At 43.9% G+C, this 18,890-nt stretch overlaps 1 long non-coding RNA gene across 1 annotated transcript; it reads left to right on the top strand.

Annotated features, from left to right (window-relative positions):
* Window positions 1-2,099: 2,099 nt before the first annotated feature.
* LOC138667734 (uncharacterized) lies at window positions 2,100-17,221 on the top strand. Its single transcript, XR_011318915.1, has 2 exons — window positions 2,100-2,156; window positions 16,839-17,221. It is a non-coding gene; the product is annotated as an uncharacterized lncRNA (long non-coding RNA).
* The last annotated feature ends 1,669 nt before the right edge of the window (window positions 17,222-18,890 follow it).

Raw genomic sequence — 18,890 nt, 5'->3', positions numbered from 1 at the left:
AGCTAAGCATCTCTGGGAACTTCTGCAAGACTGTTGGAAGACCATTTCCGGTGACTATCTCTTGAAGCTCATCAAGAGAATGCCAAGAGTGTGCAAAGCAGTCATCAAAGCAAAAGGTGGCTTTTTTGAAGAACCAAGAATATAAGACATATTTTCAGCTGTTTCACACTTTTTTGTTAAGTATATAATTCCACATGTGTTAATTCATAGTTTTGATGCCTTCAGTGTGAATTTACAATTTTCGTAGTCATGAAAATACAGAAAAATCTTTAAATGATAAAGTGTGTCCAATCTTTTGGTCTGTACTGTATTTGTCCCTTGGTTCTAAACTGCATCTAAAGCAGTTCAATAAACTTTCAGTCCTCAAAGGGTTAAGCAGTTCCACCTTTTGAAGTCAAAATTATTACAGCTATCCAAAGCCTTTTGACTCTTTGGGTAACTGATCCAATTAGACTAAAAGTTATCGGATTAATGTCTGTTTGATTCCTGCGGAGCATCAAATTCTCATTGAATGCACTTATTTAATAATTCGAACTTTCAATGACACATTATCCACGCTTCCTCCCTTGATCTTCCATGCTTCTTTAGTTTTAACCTCTTTCACATATTCTCTCCACATGTGTTCTTTTATTTCCAGCTTGCCACTTTGATGAATCTTATTCACACTGCCAAATTATACAGAAAAGAAACATTTGCAAGGGTTTTGCTTTTTTTTTTGCAAAAAATATTTTTTTTATATAAAATTAACCCCAAATATTTAAAAATAGCTATTAATTGTAAAGACACATTCAAAAGCAATGGCAAATTCTTTCTTAACACCAACCAAGTCAAACTTTCCACAACTGTCTCAAAGAATAAGCGACAATTGGGTTGCCTGGAATGTTTGGAAGACAGAGTCGGCAGGGACACCTGCAACTATTAACAGAACGCAACACAAACAGGAAAAATCAGAAGCTGATTTCAATATTTTCAATAAAGACTATGAGAAAAGTTCCTTTGGGAAGACGGATGAATGTAATTGTACCATGCAAGTCCAGAGAGATCATAGATTTAATTTGCTTCCAGATCATTATACTGGATATGCAGTGAAGACTTGTGATACATTAAAATTACAAACTAGATGTCCAAGGAGTCAAAAGAATCTTCTTTCAGCAAAGCTCAAGATGATCCGTCGACTGGCAGCTAATGCAAGGGAAAGGAGGAGGATGCTGGCATTGAATGTGGCATTCGATAGACTCAGAAGTGTCATTCCAATGAGTGAAAATGGAAAGAAGCTGTCGAAATCTGAAACACTCCAGATGGCAAAGATATATATCACTATGCTCAGCACCTGGCTCCAGAGAAGAGCGAGTAGCAGTCCACAAGAGGGCCGACACAGAGATAGCATGAGCTTGACACTGTAAGTTATAGTTGGTAACTAAGAACTGTGCAATGATATGACCAGTATGCGATTTCTAAGTATAGCTTTAAGCAGGACGTGGTGAATCTTTATATTGTGTATTTGTGTTTTGCTACTAATCTTATTTTCTTCATCATTGAATGTTATGATTTTTAGACTGCTGATGCTCCACTCATTAGTTTCTTTAGTATACTTTCAAAGTATTAACCTGAAAGCGAAATAAATCCAAGTCTACAATTCAATGTGATTATTTTGAATATACTGGCAACTGGGAGCATCACACAAGTAGGGATCTAATTAGTGTTTGCTTAGACATAGCTTTTGGGCTGTGGTTTTTAATGTGTGGCCAAGAACTAAATAACAGAAAAAATCCATCTGTGAATTGCGGTTGTTCTGCTGTTGTCAATGATGAAACTCATGAAAACTAATGAACCAAACTACAGCAACTGTTGGTAAAACCGCATGAGCTCTACTATGTTAGTATGGGGTGTTGTTCATTTAGTTGGTAACATATATTCACTCTGTTTCAGCCTCAATAAAATTATTGCTATTTACTAAGAGCTGCTGGCAGAAGACCAGAGTATATTGTATGAATATTCTATAGCTGTAGTGAAAAGACATGGACTTCCCCCTCCCTTTTATTTTGCTTGGACCAGCAGTCTTCCCTTTTGACCCAGGTGGTTTTTATTAGAGGGAAACTGCAAAAGGAGTTCTACTTATTTTTGGTCTCGGCTCACAGTCTAAGAACATGTGGAAGGTAAGTTTGTCAGCTCCTTTCACTCCTGTTGGTGCTGTGTGGTGGCCATTGTTGCAGTGGTGTTGTGCCCATGGGTTTGTGTGGTCATCCACACTCCAGAGTCAAGGGGACTTTGCTTTGCAGTGTGGGCACTGTGGGGCACCAGGTCGCTCCTCTGCTGGTACACATCTTAATAAATTTGGCCCATAATTTAACTGCTGTCTGCCACTGTATAACATTTAGTCCAGCTGGGGACTGTATCACACTTCTGCTATAATTTGTGCTACTATTGTAGATAAAATTATGCTCAACTTGGAATTTGTTCAGCATGTTTGGCCGTGCTCCCTCACTAATCTTTATGCGCTTTTCAAAAAGTTGCCAAAGCTGGCCTGGACTAGTCTATAATTGCAAAAATGTCCCAAAATGTGCTTTTCAGCCATGTTTGTGAAATGTCATATTTTGACAACCCTAAGTAAGATGACAAAATCTAGGCAACAAAACTTCTCTATTAATTTTAATTGCCACAAATGTAGAATAATGTGCAATGCTTGATAAAATTGTCATAAAATAGACTCCCAAATCTCATCATTAAATGAAATAAGACTGACGTACAAAAAAAAGTGTGGTTAAGTAAAAAGAAAGGAAATGAAGCAGCACAAGCTCCCAAAAAATTATAGTATGTGCCAGTATACTGGTTACAGCCCAATAACCATAGCATCTAAAAATAAAAGAAAGGTAGGAGGCACACTGAATAGAGGTATAAAAATTGCAAGAAAACCCCAAACTTTTCATCAATCCATGTGTACTATGGCAAAGTGTCGACTTCATAGAGCCTTTGTCAAGCAATTCATGTAGTGCAACAGATATATACAGTTGTGCTCAAAAGTTTACGTACCCAAGCAGAATTTTTGCTTTCTTGGCCTTTTTCAGAGAATATGAATGATAACACCAAAACTTTTTCTCCACTCATGATTTGTGGTTGGGTGAAGCCATTTATTGTAAAACTATTGTGTTTTCTCTTTTTAAATCATAATGACAACCCAAAACATCCAAATGACCCTGATCAAAAGTTCACATATCCTGGTGATTTTGGCCTGATAACATGAACAGTAGTTGACACAAATGGGTTTGAATGGCTACTAAAGGTACCGTCACACTCAGCAACTTTCCAATGATCACGACCAGCGATACGACCTGGCCGTGATCGTTGGAAAGTCCTTGTGTGGTTGCTGGGGAGCTGTCACACAGACAGCTCTCCAGCGACCAACGCTGCCGAGGTCCCCGGGTATCCAGGGTAAACATCGGGTTACTAAGCGCAGGGCCGCGCTTAGTAACCCGATGTTTACCCTGGTTGTAAATGTAAAAAAAAAAAAACACTACATACTTACATTCCGGTGTCTGTCACGTCCCCCGGCCTCAGCTTCCCTGCACTGTGTAAGCGCCGGCCGTAAAGCAGAGCGGTGATGTCACCGCTGTGGTCTGCTTTACGGCCGGCCGGCGCCGACACAGTGCAGGGAAGCTGACGCCGGGGGACGCGACAGACACCGGAATGTAAGTATGTAGTGGTTTTTTTTTACAGCAGCCCTGCGCTTAGTAACTCGATGTTTACCCTGGTTACAAGTGAACACATCGCTGGATCGGTGTCACACACGCCGATTCAGCGATGTCAGCGGGTGATCCAGCGACGAAATAAAGTTCCAGACTTTCAGCTCTGACCAGCAATGTCACAGCAGGATCCTGATCGCTGCTGCATGTCAAACACAACGATATCGCTATCCAGGATGCTGCAACGTCACGGATCGCTATCGTTATCGTTCTAAAGTTGCTCAGTGTGACGGTACCTTAAAGGTAACATCCTCACCTGTGACCTGTTTGCTTGTAATCAGTGTGTGCATAAAAGCTGAGTGAGTTTCTGAGATCCAGACAAACTCTTGCATCTTTCACCCAGCCACTGACGTTTCTGGATTGTGAGTCATGGGGTAATAAACGTAAGCGTTAGCATAACAGCATGAGGCAATGAATCAATAAAGTACATTTACAATAATTTGCAGGATGATAATATCACCATGGACAGATGTATAACGTGATATAAAATAGACATTCATACAGTGAAAAAATGCACATCATAAATAGAAAAGTGTATATAAAGTGCATAGCACTTTAATTTTATTAAGCACAAGTACAGGTAGGTGTATTATAATTAATAAAGTGGCTCACCAATCAAAAAAATGAAGATGCAATACAGAAATGAGCCACCCACTGCAGTGTCTTATTCAGCTGTGAGACACACATTTTGCAAAAGAAGAAACTACATTTGTAGCAGGGAACTTATCTGAGGTCAGTTGCACACCATCTCCGCAGCTACGATCCCAATGTCGTCATAGTGTCAGGCAGACAGACTGGGACTAAAATTAAGCCCTCGCATTTGAAGGTGCTGAGGCCTACTTGTCACATGGCGAATGTGTAATACCAGGGCCGGCGTCAGCACCCGGCTATATACTACATGGCTGTTCTATATACTACGTGGGCTGTGTTATATAATATGTGGCTGTGCTATATACTATATGGGCTGTTATATGCTACGTGGGCTGTGCTATATACTACATGGCTGTTCTATATACTACGTGTGCTGTTATATGCTACGTGGGTTGTGCTATATAATACATGGCTGCTCTATATACTACGTGGGCTGTGTTATATAATATGTGGCTGTGCTATATACTATATGGGCTGTTATATGCTACGTGGGCTGTTATATACTACATGGCTGTGTTATATGCTACGTGGCTGTGTTATATACTACGTGGGCTGTGTTATATACTACATGGCTGTGTTATATGCGATCATGAATCATGGTATGTGTCAAAGGGGGGGGCCGCTGAGGCTCTTTCGCCGGGGCCCCTCAAAAACCTGCAGCCGGCCCTGTGTAATACCTTTGTACACTTGTAAGTTACAAGAAGCGAGTGTAACATGATTTCATAACATATAGTCACAGCTGCATCCAGGATTACAGCTCAGTCTGATTTATTGCTCTTAGTTGCATAACCCATTTTACATACAGAGGGTCACATAGATAATGAAGATAATGCTGCGCTCCCCATAGTGCTGCGGCCTCTTCATGTACGTAGCTGTTGGGCAGTGAAGCAAAGAGTCAGATACCCACTGAACTAATATTGATTACCTATTGTACAGATAGGCGATCAGTTTCAAGTCCTTGATCAGCACTTTAAAGGTCAGAGTATTTAATATAATAATTGAATGAATCTAAACCACCCCAAAATACAATAAAATCTTTTTATTGTTTTACAAAATAATAAATTAACCTGAAAAGTACAACAGTGCAAAGAAAAATGTTTAGTGCAATGATAATTAACCCCTTTCGGACATCGGTTGTAATATTAATTTCCGTTCATGTGACCTGGGCCTATTTGACCATGGACGGAATATTATATAATTTTTTTAATGCGACACTGCGACTGAAGTTGCGGTGATCACATTAAAATTATGGTGCCATCTTACCTCTGGGTAGATGGTGTCATCATCCTGGGGGGTATTCCCGCAACCACGATCACTGTGATTGGCTGTTTAATTTTGAACAGCCAAACGCAGCATTTCTCTGTGTCGCAGCCTACGATCTTGCTCCAAGAGCACCGATCCTAGGCTGGTTCCCGGCAATGGCGGGCATCGCTGAACCCACTCTGATTGGCGCAATTGATGATTACATCGATCGCACCAATTACAGGTCACAGCTGTGGTGTGACCACGCTGTGCCCTGCCTGTTATCTGCCTAGGATCGAGCTGTAAGAACACCGATCCTGGGCTGGTGCCTGGTGATGCCAGGCATGGCCTGGACCCGGTGATTGGCACGATCAATGATTACATCGATAACACCAATCACAGGGCACCGCCGTGGTGTGACCATGCTGTGACCATGACCTGGCTAGGATCGGAGCTGTGAGAGCACTGATCCTAGGCTGTTGACTGGCAACGCCAGCGTCACCATGGTCAGCTGATTGGTGCGATCGATGTCATCATCGATCGCATCAATGACAGGGCACAGCAGCAATATGATTGCTCTGTGACCTGTCTGTGACTGCGCTGCAGGTCCTCACAGTAACTGAGGATTTTTGCAGTGCAGTCACGCTACAGGATCAGGGCCTTGTGGTGCCGCAGAATCCTGTGAAACCACAATCACTGCTGAAGAAAGAAGAACAAAGAACTTAGAAGAAAGAAGACAACACAAAAGAAAGAAGAAACACAAGTGTAAGTGTTTTGCTCCCTCATCGCTGCTCAATATCTCCTCAACCACCCCAATCTCCCTCTTCCCCCCTCCCCCCCTCTTTTTACCCCCTCCATCCCCCTTTGCGCTACTTCTGTGCGCACATCCAGCTGCCGCCGAGCATTGATTGGTGATGCAGTTCACTCATCAGAACTTGTGCCTGCCGTTTTCCACTTTTCTTTTTCACCCCACTTTTGTGCCACTCCTATGTGCACATCCAGCAGCTGTCGATCTTTGATTTGTGATGCAGTTCTTCCATCAGAGCTTGTATCTGCTGTTTTAGACACTTTTCTTTTTCGCCACCTCCGTGTGCACATCCAGCAGCCGCCGAGCTTTGATTAGTGACACAGTTCACTTATCAGAGCTCGTGCCTGCTGTTTGACACTTTTCTTTCCACTGACTTTTTTCTCCCTGGTTGCTGCTTTTTTTCTTTTAGCTTTTTCTTTTCAAACAAAAAAGTTTACACCAAGCATTATCTCACACACACAAACAATTGAATAAAATACTGACCATCACCACATAAATTAAAAAAGTCATCCCGCTGGTCCAGTTCATCCCAAAAGCGCTATTCATTGGAGGAGGCATATGCTTTCCTTGCCTCCAAGGTAGAAAGCAAGAGCGAGGATCCCACATTTCTTTATTTTTCAGATCCGTCTTCCTCGTCCTTGTCCTCGTCCTCTTCTTCCTCCTCAGGTGCTGCTGAACTGCCATGCAGACGTCCCAGGACAGAAGATGAACCAGCGGCCCCCATTACTGACCTCGTATGGCCCTCGCCCCTGGAAAATTATGAGCCACTGATTCCTGATTTTGTGGCACAATCAGGAATCAAGTTTGACACCACTGACCTCACAGAACTAGACTTTTTTTAAAGTCTTTTTCTCTGAGGATTTTGTTAACCTAATGGTGGGCCAAACTATTTTGTATGCTCATCAATTTCTGGCACAAAACCCTGACTCATAATTTTACAACTAGTCTCCTGTAGATGCAGATGAAATGATGCAGTTTTGGGGCCTGGTCCTTCATATGGGGATCCTGAAGAAACTAGAACTTTGGCAATATTGGAGTGTTTACGTTTTATACAACACTCCAGTGTTCCGAATTGTCATGGCCCAGACACATTTTGAGGTCATCCACAAATTTGTGCATTATACCAATAATGCACGGTGTCCTCTAAGAGATGACCCCAACTTTGACCGTCTGTTCAAAGTTTGGCCGGTCATTGAACACTTCAATAAAAAGTTTGCTAAAGTGTACGTGCCCTAAACGGACATCTGTGTGGATGATGCCTTAATTCAGTTCAAGGGAAGGCTCAAATTCTGTCAGTACCAGCCCAGTAAGAGGACCAGGTATGGAATTAAACTCTATAAGCTGTGTGAGAGTACCTCAGGGTACACCCATGGGTTTAGAATTTATGAAGGGAAGGACACCCAGATTTAACCCCTTGAATGCCCCCCTTTCCTGTGAGTGAGTGGGAAAATTGTGTGGGCTTTGGTGCACCAGCTGCTAGATAAAGGTTATCACCTCTACGTGGATAACTTTTATACCAGCATCCCATTCTTCAAATCTCTCTCTGCGTGAGGTACCACTGCCTGTGCTACTGTCCACAAAAATCAGAGAGGCCTCCCAAAAATGCTAATTGGGCAGATGCTCAGAAGGGGTGACAGCAGAGCCCAATGTAGTGACCACCTGTAGGTGGTCAAGTACAAGGACAAGAAGGATGTCTTTTTCTTGACCTTTGTCATGCACTCCGCACAGTAATAACAGACTAGCACGGGGCGAGTGCCCAGAATGACAGATTCCGGGGTCAGTTTAGGATCCCAGAGGTGTGGAGCGGTGGTGGCAAAGAGATGTGCTTCAGGACCTGAAGCACGTGACCGCCGGGGGGAGTGGTCAGTGGTCAGGGGCGGAGACCACTGCCGGAGCTCCGAAGAGCTAGGCTCCGACGGGGAAAGAGGGAGAGCTTTTTGACAGGCAGAAGTAGAAACCAAAGGAAGACACCGTTACCAGGGGAAGCAGTCAAGGACATAAATCAGAGCCAGGCCGGGTCAGTACCAGAGATAAGGTAGCGGTATCAGAGGGGAAAGACAGAGCGGGTTGTAAGAAAGCCAGGCAAGAGTCAATATACTAAAACCGGTAAACAAACAGTAACAAGACAGAATACCAAATCACAATCAAAGGGACAAACCGCGTCAGAGCCAAAAGATCAAGCACAAGAGCAGGCACAAAGCACAGACACACGAGGTTCAACACACTCATCCGAGGGCGTAAGTATAACTGACAGAGAACCTGAGCCTGGTGTGGGTATATATGTCCCTCCCAGATCCAAAAGGAGGCCAAAGACAATTAACCCCATGAGGACCAGGAGAGAACCCAGACCACAACCATGACAACCTCCATACATTGTGACGGAACTGTACGAGGGTTCTGCACAGTTTTGCAAAGTGGACTATGTACTGGGGAACAACAAAAACATGGGGGTGTTGATCTCTCTGATCAGCTGCTGCAGCAGTACAGTGTTTTGAGAAAGGCCGTATAACTTCAAAATGAAAATAAAATGTGTTTCAAATATTGTGCTGATGTAAAGTAGACATGTGGGAAATGTTATTTATTAACTATTTTGTGTGACATATTTCTCTGATTTAAGGGCATAAAAATTCAAAGTGTAAAAATAGCAAAATTTTCCAAATTTTCATCAAATTTCCATTTTTTACACAAATAAGCGCAAGTTATACACAATAAATTTTACCAGAAACGTGAAGTACAATATGCCATGAAAAAACTATCTCAGAATCACCAATATCTTTTGAAGTTTCTCAGAGTTATTACTTCATAAAGTGATAGTGGTCAGAATTGTAAAAATTGGCCCGGTCATTAACGTGCAAACCACCCTCGGGAGTAAAGGGGTTTAACCCCTTCCCGACCTTTGACGCCACGTAGGCGTCATGAAAGTCGGTGCCATTCCGACCCATGACGCCTATGTGGCGTCATGGAAAGATCGCGTCCCTGCAGGCCGGGTGAAAGGGTTAACTCCCATTTCACCCGATCTGCAGGGACAGGGGGAGTGGTAGTTTAGCCCAGGGGGGGTGGCTTCACCCCCTCGTGGCTACGATCGCTCTGATTGGCTGTTGAAAGTGAAACTGCCAATCAGAGCGATTTGTAATATTTCACCTATTATAACGGGTGAAATATTACAATCCAGCCATGGCCGATGCTGAAATATCATCGGCCATGGCTGGAAATACTAATGTGCCCCCACCCCACCCCACCGATCGCCCCCCCAGCCCCCCGATCTGGCCGGTACACTGCTCCGGCTCCCCTCCGTCCAGTGCTCCGCTCCCCCCCCGTGCTCTTGTCCGCTCCCCCCGTGCTCCAATCACCCCCCCGTGCTCCGATCACCCCCCCTGCACTCCGATCCACCCCCCCGGTGCTCCGTTCCACCCCCCGGTGCTCCGTTCCAGCCCCCCCGTACTCCGTTCCATGCCCCCCATTCTCCGTTCCACCCGTCCCGTGCTCCGATTCCCCCCCGTGCTCCGATCCCCCCCCCCCGTGGTCCCCCCCACCCCATCATACTTACCGATCCAGCCGGGGTCCCGTCCGTCTTCTCCCTGGGCGCCGCCATCTTCCAAAATGGCGGGCGCATGCGCAGTGCGCCCGCCGAATCTGCCGGCCGGCAGATTCGTTCCAAAGTGCATTTTGATCACTGAGATAGATTATATCTCAGTGATCAAAAGAAAAAAAATAATAAATGACCCCCCCCCTTTGTCACCCCCATAGGTAGGGACAATAAAAAAATAAAGAAATTTTTTTTTTCCACTAATGTTAGAATAGGGGTAGGGTTAGGGGTAGGGTTAGGGTTAGGGGTAGGGTTAGGGTTAGGGGTAGGGTTAGGGTTAGGGCTAGGGTTAGGGCTAGGGGTAGGGTTAGGGTTAGGGGTAGGGTTAGGGGTAGGGGTAGGGCTAGGGGTAGGGTTAGGGTTAGGGGTAGGGTTAGGGGTAGGGTTAGGGGTAGGGGTAGGGTTAGGGCTAGGGTTAGGGCTAGGGTTAGGGTTTCGGTATGTGCACACGTATTCTGTTCCTCTGCGGATTTTTCCGCTGCGGATTTGATAAATCCGCAGTGCTAAACCGCTGCGGATTTATGGCGGATTTACCGCGTTTTTTTCTGCGCATTTCACTGCGGTTTTACAACTGCGATTTTCTATTGGAGCAGTTGTAAAACCGCTGCGGAATCCGCACAAAGAAGTGACATGCTGCGGAATGTAAACCGCTGCGTTTCCGTGCAGTTTTTCCGCAGCATGTGTACAGCGATTTTTGTTTCCCGTAGGTTTACATTGAACTGTAAACTCATGGGAAACTGCTGCGGATCCGCAGCGTTTTCCGCAGCGTGTGCACATACCTTTAGAATTAGGCCATGTGCACACGGTGCGGATTTGGCTGCGGATCCGCAGCAGTGTTCCATCAGGTTTACAGTACCATGTAAACATAGGAAAAACCAAATCCGCTGTGCCCATGGTGCGGAAAATACCGCGCGGAAACGCTGCGTTGTATTTTCCGCAGCATGTCAATTCTTTGTGCGGATTCCGCAGCGTTTTACACCTGTTCCTCAATAGGAATCCGCAGGTGAAATCCGCACAAAAAACACTGGAAATCCGTGGAAAATCCGCAGGTAAAACGCAGTGCCTTTTACCCGTGGATTTTTCAAAAATGGTGCGGAAATATCTCACACGAATCCGCAACGTGGGCACATAGCCTTAGGGTTAGGGTTGGAATTAGGGTTGTGGTTAGGGTTAGGGGTGTGTTGCGGTTAGGGTTGTGATTAGGGTTATGGCTACAGTTGGGATTAGTGTTAGGGGTGTGTTGGGGTTAGTGTTGGAGGTAGAATTGAGGGGTTACCACTGTTTAGGCACATCAGGGGTCTCCAAACGCAACATGGCGCCACCATTGATTCCAGCCAATCTCGTATTCAAAAAGTCAAATGGTGCTCCCTCACTTCCGAGCCCTGACGTGTGCCCAAACAGTGGTTTACCCCCACATATGGGGTACCAGCATACTCAGGACAAACTGCGCAACAATTACTGGGGTCCAATTTCTCCTGTTACCCTTGTGAATCTAAAAAAATGCTTGCTAAAACATAATTTTTGAGGAAAGAAAAATGATTTTTTATTTTCACGGCTCTGCGTTGTAAATGTCTGTGAAGCACTTGGGGGTTCAAAGTGCTCACCACATATCTAGATAAGTTCCTTGGGGGGTCTAGTTTCTAAAATGGGGTCACTTGTGGGGGTTTCTACTGTTCAGGCACACCAGGGGCTCTGCAAACGCAACGTGACACCCGCAGACCATTCCATCAAAGTCTGCATTTCAATAGTCACTACTTCCCTTCTGAGCCCCGACGTGTGCCCAAACAGTGGTTTACCCACACTCATGGGGTATCAGCGTACTCAGGAGAAACTGGACAACAACTTTTGGGGTCCAATTTCTCCTGTAACCCTTAGGAAAATAAAAAATTCTGGGCTAAATAATTATTTTTGAGGAAAGAAAACGTATTTATTATTTTCACGGCTCTGCATTATAAACTTCTATGAAGCACTTGGGGGTTCAAAGTGCTCACCACACATCTAGATAAGTTCCTTTCGGGGTCTAGTTTCCAAAATGGGGTCACTTGTGGGGGGTTTCTACTGTTTAGGCACATCAGGGGCTCTGCAAACACAACGTGACGCCCGCAGAGCATTCCATCAAAGTCTGCATTTCAAAACGTCACTACTTCAATTCCAAGCCCCGGCATGTGCCCAAACAGTAGTTTACCCCCACATATGGGGTATCACCGTACTCAGGAGAAACTGGACAACAAATATTGGGGTCAAATTTCTCCTGTTACCCTTGGGAAAATAAAAAATTCTGGGCTAAATAATTATTTTTGAGGAAAGAAAACGTATTTATTATTTTCACGGCTCTGCATTATAAACTTCTATGAAGCGCTTGGGGGTTCAAAGTGCTCACCACACATCTAGATAAGTTCCTTTCGGGGTCTAGTTTCCAAAATGGGGTCACTTGTGGGGGGTTTCTACTGTTAAGCCACATCAGGGGCTCTGCAAACGCAACGTGACGCCCACAGAGCATTCCATCAAAGTCTGCATTTCAATAGTCACTACTTCCCTTCCGAGCCTCGGCATGTGCCCAAACAGTGGTTTAACCCCACATATGGGGTATCAGCGTACTCAGGAGAAACTGGACAACAACTTTTGAGGTCCAATTTCGTCTGTAACTCTTGGGAAAATAAAAAATTCTGGGCTAAATTATTATTTTTGAGGAAAGAAAACGTATTTATTATTTTCACGGCTCTGCATTATAAACTTCTATGAAGCACTTGGGGGTTCAAAGTGCTCACCACACATCTAGATAAGTTCCTTTGGGGGTCTAGTTTCCAAAATGGGGTCACTTGTGGGGGGTTTCTACTGTTTAGGCACATCAGGGGCTCTGCAAACGCAACGTGACGCCCGCAGAGCATTCCATCAAAGTCTGCATTTCAAAACGTCACTACTTCAATTCCAAGCCCCGGCATGTGCCCAAACAGTAGTTTACCCCCACATATGGGGTATCACCGTACTCAGGAGAAACTGGACAACAAATATTGGGGTCAAATTTCTCCTGTTACCCTTGGGAAAATAAAAAATTCTGGGCTAAATAATTATTTTTGAGGAAAGAAAACGTATTTATTATTTTCACGGCTCTGCATTATAAACTTCTATGAAGCGCTTGGGGGTTCAAAGTGCTCACCACACATCTAGATAAGTTCCTTTCGGGGTCTAGTTTCCAAAATGGGGTCACTTGTGGGGGGTTTCTACTGTTAAGCCACATCAGGGGCTCTGCAAACGCAACGTGACGCCCACAGAGCATTCCATCAAAGTCTGCATTTCAAAACGTCACTACTTCACTTCCGAGCCTCGGCATGTGCCCAAACAGTGGTTTAACCCCACATATGGGGTATCAGCGTACTCAGGAGAAACTGGACAACAACTTTTGAGGTCCAATTTCGTCTGTAACCCTTGGGAAAATAAAAAATTCTGGGCTAAATTATTATTTTTGAGGAAAGAAAACGTATTTATTATTTTCACGGCTCTGCATTATAAGCTTCTATGAAGCACTTGGGGGTTCAAAGTGCTCACCACACATCTAGATAAGTTCCTTTGGGGGTCTAGTTTCCAAAATGGGGTCACTTGTGGGGGGTTTCTACTGTTAAGCCACATCAGGGGCTCTGCAAACGCAACGTGACGCCCACAGAGCATTCCATCAAAGTCTGCATTTCAAAACGTCACTACTTCACTTCCGAGCCCCGGCATGTGCCCAAACAGTGATTTACCCCCACATATGGGGTATCAGCGTACTCAGGAGAAATTGGACAACAACTTTTGGGGTCAAATTTCTCCTGTTACCCTTGGGAAAATAAAAAATTGCAGGCTAAAAGATCATTTTTGAGAAAATAATTTTTTTTTTTTATTTTCATGGCTCTGCGTTATAAACTTCTGTGAAGCACTTGGGGGTTCAAAGTCCTCACCACACATCTAGATTAGTTCCTTTGGGGGTCTAGTTTCCAAAATGGTGTCATTTCTGGGGGATCTCCAATGTTTAAGCACACAGGGGCTCTCCAAACGTGACATGGTGTCCGCTAATGATTGGAGCTAATTTTCCATTTAAAAAGCCAAATGGCGTGCCATCCCTTCCGAGCCCTGCCGTGCGCCCAAACAGTGGTTTACCCCCACATATGGGGTATCAGCGTACTCAGGACAAACTGGACAACAATATTTGCGGTCCAATTTCTCCCATTATCCTTGGCAAAATAGGAAATTCCAGGCTAAAAAATCATTTTTGAGGAAAGAAAAATTATTTTTTATTTTCATGGCTCTGCGTTATAAACTTCTGTGAAGCACCTAGGGGTTTAAAGTGCTCAATATGCATCTAGATAAGTTCCTTGGGGGGTCTAGTTTCCAAAATGGGGTCACTTGTGGGGGAGCTCCAATGTTTAGGCACACAGGGGCTCTCCAAACGCGACATGGTGTCCGCTAACAATTGGAGCTAATTTTCCATTCAAAAAGTCAAATGGCGCGCCTTCCCTTCCGAGCCCTGCCGTGTGCCCAAACAGTGGTTTACCCCCACATATGAGGTATCGGCGTACTCGGGAGAAATTGCCCAACAAATTTTATGATCCATTTTATCCTACTGCCCATGTGAAAATGAAAAAAATTGAGGCGAAAAGAATTTTTTTGTGAAAAAAAAGTACTTTTTCATTTTTACAGATCAATTTGTGAAGCACCTGAGGGATTAAAGTGCTCACTAGGCATCTAAATAAGTTCCTTGGGGGGTCTAGTTTCCAAAATGGGGTCACTTGTGGGGGAGCGCCAATGTTTAGGCACACAGGAGCTATCCAAACGCGACATGGTGTCCGCTAACGATGGAAATAATTTTTCATTCAAAAAGTCAAATGGCGCTCCTTCCCTTCCGAGCCTTACCATGTGCCCAAACAGTGGTTTACCCCCACATGTGAGGTATTGTTGTACTCAGGAGAAATTGCCCAACACATTTTAGGATCCATTTTATCCTGTTGCCCATGTGAAAATGAAAAAATTGAGGCTAAAAGAATTTTTTTGTGAAAAAAAAGTACTTTTTCATTTTTACGGATCAATTTGTGAAGCACCTGGGGGTTCAAAGTGCTCACTATGCATCTAGATAAGTTCCTTGGGGCGTCTAGTTTCCAAAATGCGGTCACTTGTGGGGGAGCTCCAATTTTTAGGCACACGGGGGCTCTCCAAACGTGACATGGTGTCCGCTAAAGAGTGGAGCCAATTTTTGATTCAAAAAGTCAAATGGCGCTCCTTCCCTTCCAAGCCCTGCCGTGCGCCCAAACAGTGGTTTACCCCCACATATGAGGTATCAGCGTACTCAGGACAAATTGGACAACAACTTTCATGGTTCAGTTTCTCCTTTTACCATTGGGAAAATAAAAAAATTGTTGCTAAAAATAATTTTTGTGACTAAAAAGTTAAATGTTCATTTTTTCCTTCCATGTTGCTTCTGCTGCTGTGAAGCACCTGAAGGGTTAATAAACTTCTTGAATGTGGTTTTGAGTACCTTGAGGGGTGCAGTTTTTAGAATGGTGTCACTTTTGGGTATTTTCAGCCATATAGACCCCTCAAACTGACTTCAAATGTGAGGTGGTCCCTAAAAAAAATGGTTTTGTAAATTTCGTTGTAAAAATGACAAATCGCTGGTCAAATTTTAACCCTTATAACTTCCTAACAAAAAAAAATTTTGTTTCCAAAATTGTGCTGATGTAAAGTAAACATGTGGGAAATGTTATTTATTAACTATTTTGTGTCACATATCTCTCTGGTTTAACAGAATAAAAATTCAAAATGTGAAAATTGCGAAATTTTCAAAATTTTCGCCAAATTTCCATTTTTATCACAAATAAACGCAAAATTTATTGACCTAAATTTACCACTAACATGAAGCCCAATATGTCACGAAAAAACAATCTCAGAACCGCTAGGATACGTTGAAGCGTTCCTGAGTTATTACCTCATAAAGGGACACTGGTCAGAATTGCAAAAAACGGCAAGGTCTTTAAGGTCAAAATAGGCTGGGTCATGAAGGGGTTAAGTACCACAATAGTGTTTGTTTTTTTACCACTAGAGCAGTCGCAGTAATCTATGATCCCTGACCCTAGACTTACACTCAGCAGCTGCTGTAGTCATCTGTTCTCAGGGCCGCTTCGGTAGGTCTGCAGCAGTTTCTGACCTGCCAGATGGCTACAGTGTTTATAGATCACAGATCACTACTCAATGTAAGTCTAAGAGAGCCAGGAGGTCAGAACGAAGCTCTTAAGGACTTACACTGAGATCTTCAGAAATTGCGTTCATGTGATGGCGTTGGGCGAATGGAGCGGCGCCGGATACAGCTGAAGATGGTGGCTGATAAGTGTAATACTAAGAGCAAAGGACTTAGAATAGAAGCACCAATCCAGTGCTGAAAAAAAAGAAACACTAGAGTGGCGCTTTATTGCAACTTACCAATAAATATAACTGGCATGTTATCTATATTCAGCCAAAACAATTGTGACTATACCAAATTTATATACGTTTATTATGTACAATTTTTTAAGGAAATATATTTTTCTCACCGATTTCTGAGACCCATAACTTTGTGGGGTTTTTTAGAGAGGGGAAGAAGAGAGTCGGGAAGCTGTAGCTTTCACTGGTGCTAATTTTGGGGACATACCACTTACGATATGTGCAAATTACATTTTTGGGGGTAAATCCTACCTTGGAAACTGCTATTAAAAATACTCGAATGAATGTATGCATTTATATGGAAAAAAAAACCTACTTACTGTGCACATGTTCAAGCTTTTGAGCATCTTTTTAATCTTTTCAGGTTTCTAAAAACACCAAGTGGTTAAAAGAAGTGATGAAGTCCATTCTTCTGGTGTTTTCCACTCGGAAGATACTCTTTACTTTACAAAGCAAGTCAATGAGGGGGCTCGGAAGACGCATGGAAGTCTGTTATAGTGTTTTACCACCATTTTTGCAAAAAAAACACAAACGGCTTTCTCAATTTTCAATGCAGAGAAGGAAAACACATGGAAAATTACATTAAAAAGACGTGACAAAAACAACGAGAAAACAATAAATGAAATGAAGGTGGCCAAAACCATAGGAAAAATGCCCAAGAAACAACTGTTAAGCTACATAGAAGATGGTTCAGGAAAAAATGCCATTGTTTTCAACATCTTCTGATTAAAAAACTTTGCGATTTTGCTTGAGTCTAAAATACCTCGTGTGTACATACCCTTAAAGTAGCTTTCTGGTTTTGGAAACCCATTACCTAGATTGTTTGTTTGAAAAACAAACTGTGCTTTACTCAACTCCCCAGGTATGCTATGTCTCACATAACAATGACAGCACTGCAACCAATCAAGGAGCTCAGCAGCTAACTGATTGGCTATAGCGCTGTTGATGTGATGTCAGTGATGCAGACTAGGGTTGTGGGAAATGGATCGTTCATTTTTAAAAGTCGCCAACTTTTGGCAAAGTCAGGTTTCATGAAACCCAACCCGACCCCTGTGTGGGGTCGGCCATGCGGTACGCGACTTTCACGCCAAAGTCGCGTTTCAATGACGCTAAAAGTGCCATTTCTCAGCCAATGAAGGTGAACGCAGAGTGTGGGCAGCGTGATGACATAGGTCCTGGTCCCCACCATCTTAGAGAAGGGCATTGCAGTGATTGGCTTGCTGTCTGCGGCGTCACAGGGGCTATAAAGAGGCGTTCCCGCCGACCGCCATCTCACTGCTGCTGATCTGAGCCTAGGGAGAGGTTGCTGCCGCTTCGTCAGAAGCAGGGATAGCGTTAGGCAGGGTCCATTAACCACCAAACCGCTTGTGCTGTAGCGATTTCCACTGTCCAACACCACCTTCGGTTTGCAGGGACAGTGGAAGCTACATTTTTTTTTCTCAGTGCTGTAGCTCATTGGGCTGTCCTAGAAGGCTCCCTGATAGCTGCATTGCTGTGTGTACGCCGCTGTGCAAACCAACTGCTTTTTTCAAAGCACAAATCCTGCTGTTCCTTCCTTTCTGCACAGCTATCTTGTTTGTTTGTCCACACTTTTTATTAAATTTGTGCATCAGTCCACTCCTTAGGCTACGTTCAGACTAGCGTTGTGCGCCGCTGCGTCGGCGACGCGACGCACAACGCACCGAAAAACGCGGCAAAACGCACGCAAAAACGCTGCGTTTTGCGACGCGTGCGTCGTTTTTTGCCGAAAATCGGACGCAAGAAAAATGCAACTTGTTGCGTTTTCTTGGTCCGACGCTTGCGGCAAAAAAGGCGCATTTGTTGCAAAACGCAACAAGCAAAAACGCATGCGTCCCCCATGTTAAACATAAAGGCGCATGACGCGTGCGTCGCCGCTGCGTCGCCCGACGCGGCGCCGACGCACACTAGCACAACGCTAGTCTGAACGTACCCTTATTGCTGCCTGCCATACCTGGCTGAGATTACTGCAGGGAGATAGTAATTGTAGGACAGTCCCAGTTTTTTTTTTTTTTTTCTCCCTAAAAAAATAAGTTGTGGGAGATTAAGATTGGCATTTCTGCTAGAGTGCCATCCCTGTGTGTGCCATCTCTCTCACATAGTGGGCCATAGAAAGCCTTTTTATTTTTCTGTTTTTTTTTTGTGGGGTTTATAAATTTTCCCTGAAAAAAAAAACAGTGGGAGATTAATATTGGCCTTTGGGCTTGTGTGCCAGTCCTGAGTGTGCCATCTCTCTCTCAAATAGTGGGCCATAGAAAGCCTATTAATATTTTTTTTTGGGGGGGGTTTCTAAATTCTCCCTGAAAAAATAAAAAAAATCAGTGGGAGATTAATATTGCCCTTTCTGCTTGTGTGCCACTCCTGACTCCTGGGTGTGCCATCTCTCTCTCTCAAATAG

Source organism: Ranitomeya imitator, chromosome 2, assembly GCF_032444005.1.
Source record: "Ranitomeya imitator isolate aRanImi1 chromosome 2, aRanImi1.pri, whole genome shotgun sequence".
Classification (NCBI taxonomy): Eukaryota; Metazoa; Chordata; class Amphibia; order Anura; family Dendrobatidae; genus Ranitomeya; species Ranitomeya imitator.
This window is presented reverse-complemented; position numbering and strand designations above follow the sequence as displayed.